Source organism: Labeo rohita, chromosome 5 (assembly GCF_022985175.1).
Source record: "Labeo rohita strain BAU-BD-2019 chromosome 5, IGBB_LRoh.1.0, whole genome shotgun sequence".
Taxonomy (NCBI): Eukaryota; Metazoa; Chordata; class Actinopteri; order Cypriniformes; family Cyprinidae; genus Labeo; species Labeo rohita.
The window spans coordinates 40,463,621-40,484,011 of record NC_066873.1 but is presented as its reverse complement, the minus strand read 5'-3'; the positions used below and the strand labels follow the sequence as shown (position 1 = coordinate 40,484,011).

The 20,391-nt window shown below is 35.8% G+C and overlaps 2 long non-coding RNA genes across 3 annotated transcripts; both read right to left on the bottom strand.

Moving 5' to 3' along the window:
• Positions 1–3: 3 nt before the first annotated feature.
• On the bottom strand, positions 4–12,937 carry LOC127165721 (uncharacterized). Of its 2 annotated transcripts, none has more exons than XR_007827806.1 (3): positions 12,415–12,937; positions 1,225–1,481; positions 4–1,057 (listed from the first exon to the last, which is right to left on the bottom strand). It is a non-coding gene; the product is annotated as an uncharacterized LOC127165721 (long non-coding RNA). The 2 variants fall into 2 exon arrangements; XR_007827807.1 differs by lacking the exon at positions 12,415–12,937 and adding an exon at positions 10,194–10,308.
• A 1,283-nt stretch (positions 12,938–14,220) lies between these two features.
• On the bottom strand, positions 14,221–15,328 carry LOC127165723 (uncharacterized). The gene is made up of 3 exons (XR_007827809.1): positions 15,268–15,328; positions 15,100–15,184; positions 14,221–15,009 (listed from the first exon to the last, which is right to left on the bottom strand). It is a non-coding gene; the product is annotated as an uncharacterized LOC127165723 (long non-coding RNA).
• Between the last annotated feature and the right edge of the window lie 5,063 nt (positions 15,329–20,391).

The window sequence follows — 20,391 nt, the reverse complement described above, 5'->3', positions numbered from 1 at the left end:
ACTGTTAGGTCTTTTGAAACTTATATGACTTCTCTTCTTCCATGAAACACAGATCTATTTATCATTATTTAGAATTTTGTATGTATAGTATATGTACAGCTTTCTGAGCTACTTTTTTTCCATACAGTGAAAGTGAATGGTGACCATGCTTGGCAAGCAAGATTTTCAGTTACTGCTGTATGACTTGAGAAGACTTGGAATATAGTTTGTGAGTCGTAAGGACTACTTTTATGATGCTATTTTGTCCTTTTTGGATCATGATGTTCTGGTCTCCATCCACTTTCATTGTAAGCATGAAAGATTCTGCAGAACATCACTTTTGGTGTTTCATAGAAGAAAGGAAGTTATACAGTATGAATATATGATGACAAAAATTGTCGTTTTTAAGTGAACTATCTCTTTAAAGATAAAAGGTGACAAATTCCTCCCCTAATGGCGCTCTTCTCAAATGAATAAATCAACGGCGTCAAACCCATTGCCAAAGTATGATTTATGCATTTCTCTCTCCCCGAACATCTTCCATGCCATCCATCATATTCGGCAAAATCCCAGAGAACACGGGTTAAATCATCTTCACCTCATCTCTCCTTATGCATCTGGAGTGTGTTGAGGGGGTGGGACATCTCTGAAGTTGAATAATAATCTAAATGTCATTAATCATTAGTCCATACTCTGTCTCCAGCTGTCTCTCTCAGAAAGTCTAGAAAGGTGCGTCCTGTCTGTCTGGCGTGGATGTCGCTCTCCGTCATTTCCCAGTACACCCACATGTTTATTGTTGACTGGCTGTGTGTCTCCATTCGTGGCGGGAGCCTAGGTGACTGTGCACATGAGCGCTCTCTTGCACGTCACACGGAAATATCCATCCTCCCCAAGGGCTTCGGCAGCTTGAGGGTTTGACATCGAGATGTATGGGACGTTCATGGTCCGCTTGGCCTGCTGTTCCCGAACTGTAGAAGTGAACAGCATGCGAGAAGTCAATCGCTGGAGGTGTTAGATTCCATGTAGCTTCTGCTTGATGGCTTCTGAATTCTCATTGGATGAGTCACATTCAAATCCACTGTAAAAGAACAGACATATGCACACCTATGAATGCACATTGAATTCTGAATTAATGTGCAAAAAAACAGGAATGATTCCATCACAATTACAATTTCAGTAATTCAATTTACATTGTTTTCATTAATTTGTGGCTCCCATGATAGTTGATTGACATGAGCGTCTTACCTCAGATCAGCTGTAACAGTCCGACCTCCATTGATTCGATGCTGGAGCAGGGATGTAAGTTAGACAAGAATATCTCTGATTGAGCGATTGAGGTGTTGTGATGCTGGATGTAATAATGAACATAGTGGTCGTCATTTACTCCCGACATCTGAGCAGCTGAAGATGCAGTGGATTACGTTTGTTTGTGAAGGGAATGCACTTCCCAATGTACATAAATGCGTCTATGTTCGCACAAATCATTCGTGATCCAGCTTCACCTACAGCAGAAGTGAGTATAAGGTGTAAGTTTTTTTTTTTTTAATGAATCTCTGCAATCACCTTTCCTAATAACATGCTAGTTAGCCAGTTTTGCGGCTAAACGAGCTAAATGCAGCTGAAGTAGGAGGCGTGACTCGTTGATAACAATTAAGTTATTAGACAGACAGACAGACAGAGAGAGAGAGAGAAAATAAGCATGAGCAAATTTCCTGAGTACATGCATTGGCAGCAGCGTTTCTACTTATGACGAAACTGCAAGTTCATCTTCTTCAGGTACAGTGCCTTTATTAGTGAGAAATGACATATAGCTTTTAAAGGAGACGTCCACTCCCCAAACAAAAATTTACAGATAATGTACTCACGCCCTTGTCATCCAAGATGTTCATGTCTTTCTTTCTTCGGTCGTAAAGAAATTATGTTTATTGAGGAAAACATTTCAGCATTTTTCTCCATATAATGGACTGATATGGTGCCCCGAGTTTGAACTTCCTAAATGCAGTTTAAACGCGGCTTCAAACAATCCCACATGCGGTTGTAAACAATCTCAGCCAAGGAAGAAGGGTCTTATCTAGCGAAACAATTGGTTATTTTCATAAAAATAATACAATTTATATTATTTTTAATGTCAAACGCTCGTCTTGTCTTACTCTGCTTGAACTGCCTGTTTTTTTCCAGTTCATCACAGTTAGGGTATGTCGAATAACTCCCATCTCAAACCATTAGGCCAGTCATGGTTAGAGAGTTGGGCTTATAACCCATAGGTTGCTGGTTCAGTTCCCGCACCAGCAGGAATTGAAGGTGGGGATTGTGAATGAACCTTCAATACCATGACTGAAGTCAGTGCCCTTGAGCAAGGCACTGAACCCCCACTGCTCTGGGTGTGTGTCTTTAGCTGTGTGTGTGCACTCGTGATGGGTTAAATGCAGAGGACCAACTTCGAGTATGGGTCACCATACTTAACAATACGTTCTCACTCACTCACTCACTCACTCACTCACTCACTCAACTTCAGAATCGCCCTATATCGCTGTTTTACCTTTTTTGTTAAGGGTGTTTGATCTTCTTTGCATGTTTACTTTGCAAAGACTGGGTCGGTACTTCTGCAGTGATGTAGGATGATTTTGAAATGATTTTTTTAGTTTAGGGAGAAAATACATACCTTAACTGTCTTGAGCCAGAATACACAGAGTTCAGGCAGAGCAAGACAAGACAAGACAAGACAAGCATTTGAGATTAAAAAGTATTTATATTGTATTTTTTTAAAAAAAATGAAAATAACCAATCGTTTCGCTAGATAACACCCTTTTTCCTCGGCTGGGATCATTTACAACCGCATTTGGGATCGTTTGCAGCCACATTTAAACTGCATTTTGGAAGTTCAAACTCAGAGAACCATAGCAGTCCATTATATGAAGAAAAATCCTGAAATGTTTTCCTCAAAAAACATAATTCCTTTACGACCGAAGAATGAAAGACACAAACATCTTGGATGACAAGGGGGTGAGTACATTATCTGTAAATTTTTGTTCTGGAAGTGGACTTCTCCTTTAAGTTACTAAACCATTTTACTGATAAAATTGACAAAGCAGCGTTAACAACACTTTTCTGTGTGAGTGTGACTGTCCTATGTATGTGCGTTTGTAAGGGCGAGAGAGTGGGAGAAAAAGAGTATGCTTTCCGTACATAATAAAACATACTTTTGTGGCAAAAATATGGAAATAGTTTGGTGGTTTTATCCTATTGTTTACTATAATTATTTAACTTACTTGGTTAGTGTCGTTGTGGGTTTTGGTTCTTTTGCTGTTGTTGGCTGTAAGGACCTTTGAAATTACTGAAATCATTTGGTGAAGTGATATGGACATGTAATGCGGCCGGCCAAGACCTGCCTAGAACTACTTTTGCCATGTACACAGAACGTTTGTCAATCAGCCAGTCAGATTCTTGTTTTTGTTACTGCTTAACAGTTAGTAATGCGTTGACAGATAAAGCATCCAGTAAATGAATGATTCCAACTTTATATGTTTTGTCAATGCTTTTTTGGATATTTATATGAGAAATTCTTTAGCAGGTTATAGAGCTCTACAAATCACTCTATGACTGCAAATATAATCAAAAATAGGTTTTTAAATACTTCTTGGGGTTTTGAAGGACCTTTGGGCAAAAAAAGATAAAATTTTAGTAAGCTTATGTTAAGCTAAAATGCTATTTACTGCATACCACATGTGAATATATTTTATAATGAGTGAGTGTGTCCCAGCACTGGGGATGCACATGTTAGGGCACTCTCAGGGCTGGGTTGCGGCAGGAAAGGCATCCGGCGCAAAACGCCAAATCGGCTGTGCGGATCACTCCGCTGTGGCGACCCCTGATAAAGGGAGCAAGCCGAATATGTTTTATGATAAATACTATCAAAAAATTCATGAACAAAAACTACATAAATATTTTAATAAGTATTTTTGCATTTTGTTCTGGGGGGAAAAAATGCTAAAATAACCAAGACTTGATATGTCATTCTGGCTTGTTTTCATTAATGTGTGTATTTTGTTGTGACGGCAGATTTCTATTCACTTGTAAGCTATGTGCAATAAATAAATAAATAAAATTACATTAAAAAATGTGTTTAAAAACAATCTAGAAGTAATCCAAAAGAGAAAGTAGAAGTAATCCAAAGTATTAAAATAATATAATACATAACGCTAATGAGTGAGGATGGCATATTTTTATTGGCCAAAACCAAGCAGCAACCCTCCAGTCTCTCTCTTGAAACCAACATGGAAGACTTAAACTGCAATTCATTGACTGGCCCCAAAAGGGAGTCAATCCCATAGACACCCCATGTTAAAATACCCAACTTTACAGCAGAAAAAAATGTTTACAGCCTGATACAAAAAGTGGTTTTGTTCTACATAGCTAATTTGTGATGGGGGGTGATTTTTTTTTATAACTTAAATTATATTATAAATTATATTAAGTCTTAAAGTTCTGTGTAATTAAGAGCATGGCCACTTGAGTGACTGGTGGATCGCTGCCATTGTCGAGCTGGGCGAGCATGGTTTCAGCAACCAACTCCCGCCACGTCTCCCATTTTCGAGTATCCAGGAGTGATACGCTGCAAAGATGGTGACGGCTGGCTTCATTCACTTTGGGCTTCAAAAATGCACTTCAGAAATCTACGGATGACATCACAAACACTAATTCCATGTTTTTTACAGTCTATGGCCAAAATATGTAAATAAATGAGCATTTTATCATTTTCATCATCCTAAAGTCAATGGGCTTTATGAAGGAGTTTTTAGTTAAATGGCTGAAGAAGGTCTGTGGTTAACAAAAGCTCAAGATATTTTTTAGACCATTTATTACATCAGTAACATCACCTTGTCATGTTTCTTAAAGCTTTTACTTCTCTTGAAAAAGGTGGTTGCTAACAAGTGGCTAAACGGGACTACAGAGGCAATCAGGGACATTAAACATCACTTCGACCAGGTAAACTCATCTACTTACTAATTGGCTTTTATAGCCTTATTGTGTTTATAATTGCATTCTTCCGAACTATTCTACCTCAGACTTTCAGGGAAAATGTTTTTCAGTTGTTTCAATTAAAAGAGTTGTTTGGCTTTATGGTGGTGGTTAATGGTCACTTCACCTATTTCATTTATAATCTACATTTAGCTTTTACTTCTTGTGATTGTATTCAGACTTCAAAACTTATAAAAGTTATGTTAATCTGTGACATTTTGCAAACAAAATGTGTAAAAGAATCATTTGTTGATCACATAGTGTATTTTCAGCAATAATCCAAAAACCAATGGAAATATATTAGGTTTTTGACTAGGGAACCAGGATGATATTAAAGGGGTGTTATTATGCTTTAATGCTTTTATGTGTGTATATTTGGGCATAAAAGATCTACAAAGTTACAAATCTCAAAGTCCACTCCAAAGGGAGATATTTCGTTTTTAAAAAATGTCTTTCTAAGAACTACAACAAACGGCTCCTTTGGACTACAGCGTTTGTTTTTCCACATGCAATGATGTCACAACGCGATCCATTAGAATATCATTAAATTAAATCCCGCCTACGGAAATTCGAATTGTTGGGGGGTGGGGAAATTCGAATTGTTGGGACGAGGTGGAGGGTTAGCCAAACATTAGCAATGCAGCGTGGAGAGCCGCTTCAACGAGCCGCAGCGCGGCGGGTATAAGCACAAGCTTTGACTAGAGAGGCCACTTCAGAGCAGTAACGCGCCGCAGACGTGTGCAGTACAGGGGGTCGAAACACATGCTGAAGCCGCGATCTACTCCTGTTGCCGCGTCGGAGCCATAATGTGCCGTGTGTAGTGTGTGGTAAGAGATTTATTCATCATACAGTGTAGATAGCTTCACTCATAATGCAAGTGTTTTTTAAAATGCATAAACTTGCACTAGAATAGGCTAGGCTGATTAGTGATGATGTTTTTTTGATAATGTTAGGCTGCTTTTAGGAGCTGGATTCGGGCAATGAAACTAAGTATGTAAAATAATTAAATAAATTAGCACAATAATATGATGTATCTGTGATCTCGCAGGCTGAGGATGGGACTCAACACTACCGTAGTGTATTATTTACTCACCCTCAATGCATCCTAGTTGTATATGGCTTCCTTCTTTCAGATAAATGCAATCAGAGTCTAGTAAAGTCTAATAAAATGCATCCATCCATAATAAAAAAGTGCCTCACACGGCTCCCGGGGCTCCTGTAATGAATCGATGTGTTTTTGTAAGAAAAATATCCATATTTAAAATGTAAGATTCACTATTAATCTAGCTTGCACTAACTGCTTTGACAAGGGGTGTGGCAGTACTGAAACACCGTCTAAGCTGTTCGCCAATCGCAGCACACTGGGATAGCTAACCAGTCATTTCCTTTTTTCAGAAGGCTGGCCTTCATTAAACCCGGAACTAATCGAGCTATTTGTGCCAGGCTGGGAGAACTGTATTGTAATAATGTAAATTATGTGAAAAATAATGCGTTTTGCGAACCACCAACCATGAGAACATGTTCTAGTACACCCCCAAAACAAAATCAAGACTTTGAAAAAGAGCATAATAGGACCCCTTTAACTTCTAGGTTGGCCTACAGAAATACATCACAACTGCAGCACTCTATTTACCGATTGCCCAGCTTCAGAGTGTCATGACTGCTGTCGCCCATCAAGTTCTCCAGTAAGTGCTCTGTGAATATGTGAGGTTCATTAGTTCAAAAGAAAATCCAGCAACAGGTGTGCTTGAGTAAAAAGAATGACCTTGAATTTACATTTAAAAGATTCTGGCAATACTATTGAAAATAACCTCGGAAGGTTTTAAGCTGGACTCTTCAGAGAGTCTCTTCAGTGTGGCATTGCCTTGTGATGACACAGTGCTGTGTTTAGCAGTCATCCAACCCTTTTTTAGTTAAAGAAACCCAGGTGTGTGAAATTTAGCCCCAGTCCTGAACTGCTAATACTGGAAGTTACTGTGGTGCACAGCATAAAGGAGCTTGCTTAGGGAAACCCAAAACTGCAGGCTGCTCCTGTTGTTCCTATGCAGCATATTTACTGTGATAAGTTTAGGCATATGCAACCTTTTCTGACATAAAGTGCAATTTTTAATTGTCATATCCACACTGATAGTATGTCACTAGTGCAATAAATAAATAAATAAATTACTAGCAGTAACATTGTGTCATTTACAAAGTACTAGTTTAAAAGCGAAAAGCAACATAAAAATTGTGGGTCTCAGTCATCTCCTGTAGAATATTAGTGACATCACACATGCAATAAGCATGAAATAAAATATTACAAAATTTCATAAAGTATTTTAGCATTTTTAAAACATCTTTATATAATACTGTTAATAAAATATATATTAAGTAGACATTTTATATTAATATTATTTGTATATTAATTATTTTTAAATGTATTTTAATTCAATTTTTAAAATTTATTTAGTTTAAATAAGATTGAGATCAAATGTTGGTATTTAGTTATTGATAAACTTAAAATATTTAATGTTCCCAAAACAAAAATATAATGTATTTATGCATCACACCTGTTAATGCACGAGTGTTTAATTATCGTGCTAAACTACTTGCTATTCACTGTCAATGTCTGCATGTCATCACAATTTCAGCCACAAAAGCTGTTAAGTCTTTATGAAGCATTTTCTCGACTTCTCTGCCTACAAAGAACATTGGAAAAGTAAGACATGTTCAGTCATGTAAAACATGTTTTACATGCAAACTATAGATTGCCATGGGCTCATTCCGACACATGAAGCGCAACAGAACATGCTAATATTATTGTATCAGCATTTGCTCTTTTCCTCACAGTGGTATTAGAGACATGACAGAAGATGCACCAAAACATGATTAGAAATATCAAAGGATCTTGTTACACCATCTTAACATGAGGAGCACAAATAGATTTATTTTTTGGTCCAAAGCATATCAGAACACAATTTAAAATGAAGTGTTGTCACAGCATTTCCTTTGCCAGACAAATTGAACGGGGACTTTGTGCCAGCACATTGGGCTTTCCCATTTTCACAGGCGGATTATTAGCGAAGGAAAACATCACTAGTATTTTTGCACATAACCAAATAGTGTTGTCACGGTACCAAATTGTCAGTAGTTGATATTCTTGATTGAACTAATTTGTTATTTAACACTTCTTTAAATCATTTAAAAAGTTTAATATTAATGCAAATAATTAATTATGAGTTAAATGTCATGTAACCATCAAGAAAAGTAAACATTATTTGATTTATTAAATTTATTCAAGGTAAGTAAACACTTTACATAATGAACAGAAACACATTACAAGCAACATAACTAAGAGGCTTGAAGTATTTCATTCTGTGCTTTATGGTTTTTGAAAGACGTCTCTTATGCTCACCAAGGCCGCATTTTATACAGTGAAACAGTAATATTGTGACATATTATTATAATGTCTTTTTGTTTTCTTATTTTAAAATATATATATTTATTCCAGTAATGCAAAGCTGAATTTTCAGAATCATTACTTAAATCTTCATTGTCACATGATGCTTCAGAAATCAAACCAATATGCTTATTTGCTGCTCAAGAAACATTTTGTTTTTCCGGTAGTAGGCGGAACTAATGCGCAAACTCCAATCTCATTGGCTGGCGCTCACCTATTGTAGTCCATGTTTTGATTTCAGCAAATCAGTTCGAGCGAATGCAGATAAAATGATTAATATTCATAAACCCAGCGGCTCATTAATCCTTTGGAGCGTTTTATATTGTTATTTGTAGTAGAATTTGCAGTAGTTGTTATCTTATCAGTATTATTTTTAGTTTTTTCTCTTTTCTATTGAAACACTAAATTACAAACAATATCTTAAGCACCACCACCAGTCCTAAGTTTAGTCAATATGACAAATATGCATTCATTCACGAAAGTTATATTACTAAAGTTTAATGCTAAATGTTCATAATGTCATATTATAATGCTTGACTGACTGACGAAGTGTCAGATATTTAAAAAAAACTGTGCCATTAAGCTTTATATCAGATATATAATATTAGTCTGGTGAGTAAACTAAAAAAAACATTAATTTAATTTAAATTTCATTCATTTAACATATTTAATATTGGAGGCATCCAAGTTATTTGACATATTTGAACATTTTTATTAAAAAAAAAAAAAAAAGAAACACAATAGTTACTTTCCCTGGTAATTAGTTACTTTTATAATAAGTTATTAACTCAGTTACTTATTGTGAGAAGTAACTAGTAACTATAACTAGCAACATGCCCAACACTGATTAATGCTAAAACATTTTTGTGAAAAAAATATATTTTTCTTTACTTTTCTTTTTTTTCAGGATTTTTCGAAAAGTTCAAAATAAACTCTTTATTTGCAGTATAAACCATTATGAATGTCTATACTGTCACTTTTCATCAATTTAATGCATCCTTGCCAAATAAAATGTACTGATGCATAAAAATCTATTGAATTTACATCACTGTGTTCTGTTTGTAAATGACGACAGGCCTATTTGTTTATAGCATTGTCTTCACATCCTTCCAAGTAATAAAAGCATAAGGATAAAAGTACAGCTAATTCAGCTTTTGTTGAAATACAACAGAAGGAAGTCAACCTGGGAGGAAATTACACTGATGAAAAGGGCTTCTTTTTTTGTTCCAACTTTCTTTATGATTCATTACCATGCACAGCATCTGTTCCTTCATCTACCTTTCCTTGTGTGTGTGTGTGTGTTTAACGCCACCTGATTTTAGCACATGTAAATAAATTCACACACTCGCTCTCTCCAACATTTTTTTCACATTACTTTTACACCTCCAACTGCTGGTGTGTCCTAACAGAGATAATTTTAGCACTGCAACCAATGACAGGAAGAGAAAAAAAAACTCTGCCAAGATATGTTTACATATCTTTGTCAAGAATTTGAACATTTCCGGTTGCCAAATCCCTCTCAACTTCACTGCTGTGCATGCTAACAGATGGAATTATGTGGTCTATTATGCCAGCTCTCTCTATTTTTCATCTTATATGTGTGTGAGAAAGGAAGTTTCTTTCAGAAATCTTATGAAAAAGGAGCCCACACATGCGTTCGCATGGCTGAATAACTCTCCTCTGTTTTTTAAAGTTTTTCTGCCAGCAATCCGATGCGTCTCTCCTCCCCCAGTAAACAGCATGTGTGTGTTCTTACCCCATCAATAACTTTGCCAATGCTGTGAAATATGATTACGAACACAGAGACTTTGTTGACACTCTCAGCGATTTTTTGCAGATCCCGCAGCTTTCCTCTAATTTTGTCTGTTCGCTCGTCGCTCCTCCTGTTCTGAGAGGAAGGAGAGAGAAAGAGAAGTCCCGAAATAAAAAGTTCCGCCCACCCTCAGGCTTCAGGCCCTTGGAAGTGTCTGCGTGTACTGTGCAAAACGCTTGTGTTTAACAGTAAAAAGCGAACAAAAAACTAAATGGCGTAGGTTTGGGTGGACACATTTTAAGTGCTGCCAAACCGACCACACGGATGTGCCCACTTATAACACTGAGCCGTCCAAAAACGCCCAAATATAAACTGCACACAAGCAAGTGAATGAGTGCACGTACACATAAACAAGTGATAATATAAGACTGTGAGAGGAACAGTGAATCTCAAATAAGTTACATCATAAAAACTGATTTTTCAAACTACAATTGGATAAAGGAATAATAAAAGACTAATGGAGTACACTTTGCAAGAAAATACTATTTTTAGTCTTTCTTCTTGAAAGTTTCACATTTAATGCAATGTGTTAGCCTACTTATGGAAGTTTGTTTCCACCACAGAATGAATGAATGAATGAATGAATGAATGCATACTTAATTGTTGCTTTTTATCTGACAATTCCGACTTTTTAAAGGGAACATATAGGGTTGGGTATTATTAGAATCTTATCAATTCAGATTGCTGATTCCGATTCTGCTTATCGATTCAGATTCTTTTTGATTCCCAGTTTCGATTCCAGTGTGAATAAAAGATGATATCAAGCATATTTATTCTGCTTCTTTTTTGCTAAACATTTAGTTGCAGATGAATACCATGAACAAAAATCAACAGGCTACATAAAAACAAGATTCACTTAAGAGTTGTTTGCAAAATAGAGCTGCATGATTCTGGATAAATTGGGTCGTTGTTGTTTTTTTTAAATGGAAGTTGTGGTTCTCTTATGATTCTGAAGAAAAAAAACATTAGACAACTAAACAAAATTACATGTAGGCCTAATTTCTAGGTGAATGATTCAGTGATTCACTCAAGATTTACTTGGTTCATTACTGGATGAATCAGTGTTTTTGAATGAATGATCAAGCCACCTACTGGCATAACAACGTAATCAATAAATTTTTAACATTATTTGGAATGTCAAATAAACTTTCAAACGGATGATTTACTCTATTTTGATCTCTACCGTACATATCAGAGTTTATATCCAGACTATGACATTTTATCCCAGTACTTCTGTGATTATTTGAATGTTTGTAACACAGAAATAATGACCTGTGTGGTTGAAAAGACTGAAACTGTTCATATACATCATTTATATAGCCTACATGACAGTGGCTCTCTTTAGGTCAGCGGCAGCACGAACGCAGATTTGAATGTTCAAGTGTTCAGTTGCAACATGTTTAGCTTATCACAAATATTATACTTTGCTTTTTCGACTTCTGATCGCAAGTGCAACCTAGCCATGGTTTGAAGCGCTATGCACTTAGATTAGTGAGCAAGGTCCTGGCAGATCACTAGGTCGGGTCCTCACAGATGAAAAAAAGAAAAAGAACCGCACATAGGAATCGATAGGCAGAATTGAAATTTTAATTTCACAAGAAGTATCCGATTCCCAACCCTAGGGACATTTAATGAAAATCGGACTTTTTCCGTGTTTAAGTGCTATAATCGGGTCCCCGGTGCATCTACCGACCCAGAAAATGTGCACAACCTGGTAAATTTGTTTTGGTAAGCCTTTCTCTGCTAGCATGTGAAAAAAAAAAATTCATTCCCCCTGTGATGTAGAAAGTTGATCTGATTATAATATTACCACCCCTTAATCTGCACGTTTCTACTCATGGCACTGCCACTGTGTTTTTGCAAGTGACAACAGTGTACTAGTTCTAATGCCATGGCAAAAGTTTGAGCAAAGCATGCTAACTGTTCTGTCTTTGGCTGCACAGATGAGCACAGAACACTATTTAAGATTCCCAGCCTCAGATGAGACAAGAGAGCAGTGGATTTATTGATTTATATATTTCACTGCTGCCACATTTTTCCCCCAGCTGTTTAACTTCACACACCGTCTGTTTTTGTAACTCATGTGTGTTTTTAACATAAACTTGTGTGAATTTGAGAGTTTAAGTGCAATAAGAGATGAAAGAGAACTTAGTTTAGTACTCACATACTGTGTGACAGCCGCTTTCTGTGCATGTGCTTCGGATGTGTGCGCTCAGAAAACCAGAAGTAAAAAAAAACAAAAAACAGAAGAAATATCAGAAGTTCAAGCCGATATGGTTTTAAAACACAATTTCACTGCAATAGACGTGGCAATGAAAAGCCAAACAGATGTTTTTTAGCAGACTATTTGAAACACAAGCTGTAAAGGCACAGTCCTATTCTGGAAAAGGGGGCGGGGAGCAGCAGCTCATTTGCATTTAAAGAGACATGCACGAAAACAGTGTGTTTCTGCTTCCACTTAAAATAGGCATTTTTAAAATGATATGAAAGATATGAAACCTCACAGACATTCTGGGGACATTTGAGACTTATATATTGTAAAACGGGTCTAAGGTATAAATAATAGGCCTCCTTTAATATAAAAATAAAAAGAGAGAGAGATAAAAGAGATTGCAATTCAGAATTTGTATCTTGCAAATCAGACTTTTATGATTTATTTTTGGCATTTTTGCATTTTTATTAGGATAGGTCAGTATATATTGACAGGAAATTAAGCAGGAGACAGAGAGGAGGGACAGAATTGGGAAAGGACTGAAAACGGCTTTCGGCACCGACCAATTCTGACTTTTTAAAGTAAAAAATGTGGGGAAAAGGTCTGAATTGAAGTTAAAAAGTTTATTATGAGATTTTTTTTTTTGATGTTGTGGTGGAAACGGGCTTCCTTAGTTAATTGCCTAAACTTACATAGTAAGTACTGGTGGACATAGTAATAAAAATAGCAACGTGTGTGTGTATATGTGTTTGCAACTGTAAAAAAACATAAATGGCAACAGTTTAAAGGTGTGTGTACACTAGAGAGAATACTGCAAATGCATTCATTTCAGTGGGGATTATGCAACCAAAATGTGAGAAAATGTTGGTGCAACACACACTGATGTAAACTTCAGAAAAAGCTACTTTCCCTGCTTGATTTCAAATCGACTATCTTTAAAAGCATCTTACACATTCCCATCTATCAATTTATTTATTTATGTTTTATTTTAAAGCAATATCAGCAACTTTAAACAAGTTTATGTTCAGCCAATTTTAGCACACCATTACCAAGAAAGGCATCATGTTTTTTTTTTTTTTTTTTTATAACTGAATAAACAAAAAAGTAAATTGCAACTTAAACTTAAATCTAATTCTGAGTTTATATCTTACAGTTTTCACTACTGACATCATATTATGACTGACATTATAATAGCAATTTTGCATCTCATTTCACATCATATTTCTTGTAGTGACCCTAAATGCCACAACTGCAACTTTATTTCTTAAATATACACTCCTGTCCTGGTCTTATACTTAACAATCGACTTAATTTAAGAAATAACAGTAATGTTACAGTAATAATAATAATGTGAGATATAATTATGATTTAAAATAACTGTTCTCTATTTGAATATATTTTAAAATATGATTTATTTCTGTGATCCAAAGCTGAATTTTTAGTATCATTACTCCAGGCTTGAGTGTCACATGATCCTTCAAAAATCATTCTAATATGCTGACTTAAGTAAAATTTCTTTTATAAATGTAAATTATAAATGTTGAAAAGCATTGCAAAGCATATTATTTCTGTTGAAACCTTGATTTTTTAATTTTTTTTATTCTGGATTCTTTGAGTGGAAAGTTCAAAATAACAGCATTTATTTAAATAAATTTAAATTTTAATGTTAAATTCTTCACACTTCTTTAATGTATCCTTGATTAATTAAAATATGTGACCCTGGACCACAAAACCAGTCACAAGGGTCAGCTGAACAAATAAGCTTTCGATTGATGTATGTTTGTTAGGATAGGATAATATTTGACGGAGATGCAACTATTTGAAAATCTGGAATCTGAGGGTGCAAAAAAAAATCTAAATGTGGAGAAAATTGCCTTTAAAGTTGATTAAATGAAGTCCTTAGCAATGCATATTACTAATCAAAAATGAAGTTTTGATATATTTACGGTAGGAAATTTATAAAATATCTTCTTAGAATATAATCTTTACTTAATATCCTAATGATTTTTGGCATAAAAGAAAAATCAATAATTTTGATCCATACAATGTATTTTTGGCTATTGCTACAAGTATACCTGTGCTACTTGACTATGACTGGTTTTGTGGTCCAGGGTCACATATTATTTCTTAAAAAAAAAATACTGACCTCCAACCTTTGAATGGCAATGTAAATATATATAAATAAATACAAATAATACGTGATTAAATCATTCTTAAAGTTTTTAAAGTATTTGTGAGACATAAAGGCACAATTATAAGACATATTAGAGATATTTATCCGTTTTGAGAAATGTGTGAGAAATAAAGTAGTAATTTACGGTTATGACTTAATTTCTCAAAATATAACAGTAAAGTTTATTTTTATCTTTCTAAATGTTTTTAATCTTTTTTCATAGCTTTTGAACACTGAATGTTACAGTCACTTAGCGAACACAGGGCTGGTGGGAACAACTAAAGACGTCAAGACATACCTCCATCTCTCCATTAACAGCTAGTTTGTTCAGATTGGTTCCTGACTTCTTCTGGAAAAGTTCTCTTGTGACGCTCCTGTAAATAGATAAACAAACTCAGTTTGTACAGAACAGGATTAAAGATCAGCCATATGTACAGTAACTGCAGTGTGACTGTGAACATTACCAGAAATTACATAAACGTGATGTATAATGCCAGACAAATCCTTAATCTTCTATTAATAGTAAGAGGGAAAAGGTGAGGAAAACTCCTGTACAAAAAAAGTTAGAATAAGCCTAAAAAAAGTCTATAACATCATGTAACTCCACATAAATCACATTATTGACAATTTACATGCTCATATGGATACTGAAGGGCTGGATCGCTACAGTTAGATCTCCTGTGTGACAGTTATTAGCTGCTCCTGTACTTTTCCATTTGTCCGTCACATATTCTCAATATCGATCAGCTGTCCACTGTCAGACGCCAGAGGCGTTTTTTGTCAATTCATCAATGACGTGTACTGATCGAAGAGAGAGCGCGTCCATGGCCATTCTGTCGTCCCTGAGCAGGAGTCCGACTGGGCTTTTTCCCGTGCCATATTTAGCAGGAGAGGTCACACAGGGCTTGTGGAATATGTTAAAACACGGACCATCTTCAGTATTAACACACTCCAGCAGGTCAGCAGCTCTTGCCCCGCTGAAATAAAACAGCATGAATTTATATTCATTAGTGCTAGTTTGGTGCTGGTCTAGATGGTGGAAATGTGAACATGCTGTTCACCAGCCAATCTAACAAGTATGGTTGTTTCAACCAGTATTGTCTTGCTGGTGAAGCACAAGCAACATTTGACCTTTCAGCAGGGTGGACGCTCTACCAATGTTAATCAAACCATCAAAATATCTTTCTGCTGACATCTACAACTTGTTTCTGAGGATTCTGGGAAGCCTTGGATAAGAAATCTGTAATTCCATAAGCCTTGGTTTGTCTTTATCTATCTTTGGAAGTCTTTGCCAGCTGTGGCTTTCAGGGTTATTATAGTAGCTTAAAAAAAGTTACTTAAACTGAAATAAAAAAATATGAAAAATAATAAAAACCAATTCAAAACATCATATTTTCCATTTTCTATTAGTTTTTTTAAATGCCTAATTTAACTCATTTAAATGTCTAATTTACCTATAAAATCTCAAAGATTCTAAAATAATACTAGTGGATTTCAACATTATTTGGTTGTAGCTTTTCACAAGAATTTTTTAATTAAATACTTATTACATGTGGCTTATGTTGCACTTCACATAGTTTAGCTTTCTTTAAGGACATGTGCATTGAATTATGTCTGATTGCATACTATATTTGACCATGTGGTGCATAAAACAATCACAGAGGCTTACATAATAGACATTATGTAATTCATACAGTACTGTAATGAAAAACAGTGTGACATATTCCAATATACTTCCGTGCACTAATTCACTCAAACACATGATAACATTCAAAGACATCCAAGACTTTTTGCAGAGTCATCTTAACATTGCAGAGCAACTTTTTGTTGGAAACCAGACTGGTGCAACACAAGTTATTTCCAGTTATTTTAACAAACACCAAGAATTTATGAATCCAAGAAAGAGATGACTGTGCCAGCAAACTCATATGGTGCAAACAACCATCTGTAGCTGTTAGTTCGTATAGGAGAAAAATGAATTGCAGTCTTGTTTAATTAAGCATCACTCTGCAGGTTTTGCGGTCTGCTGTTGTGGGCTTGTTACCGTATGGAAATTTTGGGCCAGAATCATATATACAAGTCTGTAAACAACGAATTCTTCTAGCTATGCCATAGCAGTGATTAGCACAAACTACATCTTCGAAACTACTACTATTGTACAGATTTAACAGACAACAGTTTGTGAAAACAGAAACTGTTGAAATGTATATATTTAACAACCTGAATATTCCAAGTATACTTCATAGTCGAATGCACAGCCTCAAGGGACTTGAGCATTGGTGGGGACATAACAGCAGACAACAGACATCGTTGATCGTTTGATTATTGCTAAGGACAATTATTGCTAAGGACAATTCAGTAGTTGCTGGATATAGGCAGAACCCTACTACCTTCTGCGGCCCTGAAAATCATAAGTAATGTGCGACTTGGGAAACTATATATATATATATAAACCCTGGTTAATTTTCTTAAGAGATTTGAAAAAAAAAAAAAATTAGCCTTGATCTGACCACTCCAAAGTCTGGATCTGAATCAAAAGATTTGTGAACCTGCATGGAAGTCCTAATCTGAATCAAATGATTTGCGAACCCGCAATAAAGTCCCGATCTAAAATGATTCACAAACCCACTCCAAAGTTCCAATTTAAATCAAAAGATTTACAAACTCAGTCCAAAATTCCAGTCTAAATTAAAGGTCCCAATCTGAATCAAATGATTCACGATATGCAAAGTTCTGATCTAAATCAAATTATTTGCAAACCCACTAAATGTCCCAATCTAAATCTAATGATTCACAATCCGTGCTCCAAAGTCCAGATCTGAATCAAATGATTCACGAACCCACACCAAAGTCCCAGTCTAAAACAAATGATTTGCAAACTCCCTCTGAAATTCTGATCTGAATCAAAAGATTCAAAAACCCCACTGAAGTTCTGATCTAAATCAAATGATCAAATGATTCACGATCCGAGCTCTTAAATTCCAATCTGTATCAAATTATTCACAAATCAAATGATTCACAATATGCAATCTGACTGGAATACTTGGAACAGTGAATCATTTTGCAATGCAATGGTTTAACTGATTCAGAGTTTCGAAAAGCTCAGTTTCACCGATCGCTACATGTGGTTTTTAAAATTACAAACAGTGGCAAAATTTAAAAATGAATGGCTCCTTTGATCTGTTTTTTCTTAGTGAATCACTTGAACTGAATGATCGAGCTTGAATCAATCAGAGTGGTTCTAGCATAAATGACTCACTCAGTTGATTCTGTTTGTACATTCCTCTGTTTTTCATGTCTTTGGCCATGTTTACACTGTGAATACTATACTGGCTTATCTTCTTAGTTTTATATGACGTTTACAAATATCAATATTTCCATTCCAAAAATAACCAACACACGAACAGGTGAGGTAACCCAACTAGTTAAACACTTCATTAATATGATGAGCGGCAACTAGTTACAAAGGAAACAATGTGTGCATTATGATCAAATTTGAAGTTTAATTCACTATATTTAAAATAGCTTGGCCACTGCAATTCATTTGGTGACAGTTCAAGAGAAAATCAGTTAAAAGCATCCAGTCATCTCACACCTTTAAAGTCAATGTTCAATTTATTAGTATATATTTGAATATTTGAGAAATTATCTGATTGTATTAGTCTTTGTAGAGTGATAGTCAGTGTAAAAAGAGCTAATGGAAGAAGCAGCTGAACACAAAATTGCATAACAAGTCAAGAAGAGTAAACTTCATTCATTTGAACTGTATATGTATGTTTTAAACACTTCAGATACCTTAGGCTATATGTTCTTACTCTGCCCTTGTATTTATTGAAAGCACACAGTTTTCTAGCATATTTACTTTAACGCCTCAGATAATTTTAGCTGTATGACTTGTTTCAGACGCGGCTGAAATTACAACAACATTGGTTACATGAACGTACATTGTACTCAAGGGAAAAATCAGGCCGTGCACGTACAGTATTCATGTACTGTGCTGATGACACATTGCATATACAACAGGACCTGACTCTTGAAGAGAAACTACTCATCTACATTAATGAACTGTGATTTACTCTTTTTTTTTTTTTTCTTTTCACCTTTTCATGCGGGCCACATTGAGATACCACCAACCAAGCTTATATCCAAACCAAAATACAGTACACCTCTATTTACATCATCAGAGTGCAGGTTATTAAAATTTCAAGTCTCTCCTCTGGTGAACCTATCCGACAAAACAAACAAGCTTGGTTATATATTTTATTGAGCAGAGAGGCTCGTTGAAGAGCTGCATAAACTGCCTGGAGATGCTATCAGGAATACAGTTTAGTCACAGAATGAAAAAGCTGTGTTGTGCAGTCAGACCAGTGTTTCATAGCTCAGGGATGGATGGTGCTCTTTTAACCCCTGGACTGAAAGCTCAACACAGACACAGTGATGAACTTTACCACAAGGACAACAGAGCTCTCGTCCACAAGTCAGGCATACAAAAGCAGTTCTCCGCATTTGCACGGAAAGCAAAACACAAGACTGAGACAGAAAGACAAAAATAACTGATCTATCCATCTATATGTGTGTGCATGTTATAACAACTATTGCTTATATATAAGATAAAAAGATAAATATGTGACCCTGAACCACAAAACCAGTCGGAAATATCATCAATGGACCATCAATGGAAAGCTTATTTATTCAGCTTTCAGATGATGTATAAACTAAGGCTGGTCCAGGGTCACATTCAGAGTTTCGAAAAGCTCAATTTTACCCATCATGTGTTTTATAAAATCATTACAAGCAGTGTCGAAATTCGAAAATGAATGGCTCATTTAATCTGTTTTTTCCTAGTGAATCACCTGAACTGAATGATCGAAGTAACGAGCTTGAATCAATCGGAGCAGTTCCAGCAGAACTGACTCACTCACAACTGATTCGGTTTGTCTGTTCCTCCACTTTTTGCTTCTTCGACCACATTTACACACAATACTACTATGGGCATGCTTTATATACATGCATTATTATCCATTTACCATATTCATTAATTTATAAATATATATAAATGGATTAACTAAAAATGAATTACGAATTATTGTAATTGTTAGACTGATCGTAAAACTGATCGTGCAGACCAAACCATAAGTCGTAGAAACATGTTAGTGCTCACACCGCCTACAACATGACTGAGGCTCAACCCAATCGGCCTGACAGGGGCGCTACAGCGATCAAAAGTACAAAATTGCTCGTAACTCCTAAACTGTCAGTCAGGCTCAAGTGTCTTATGTCGTTGGAATCCTTGGCTCAAAATGCATACAATCATGAGCATTGGGTATTTCGCATTTTTTGCAAAACCTACTTTTGCAAACTAGTCCTAGGTTTTTGCCCGATCGGAACCAAACCAGTGCAGAAAGATTGTCTGGAGAGTGACTACCAATAATTATTGAACTTTCAACTTACCGTCGCAAAGGGACACCAAAAGATTCGAAGGAGGCAGGGAGACTTTTAGTAAAAACAGAATGCCAAACTCGGTACACTTATGTAAGAGCTCAAGCTGAGGTCACAGGAAAATTTGCGTAGATCGGTCACTTGGTGGTGCTATAAGAGGGAAAAAAACATAGAAATGGCTATAACTAGACAATCATTTGTCCTATCAACATGAAATTCACTGTGCATGGTACAAAGTGTCACAAGTGTCTATGGGGACATTTGTGTACCTCAAAAAACATGTACACCATTACCCACCGATAAAGTTTTAGCACCAA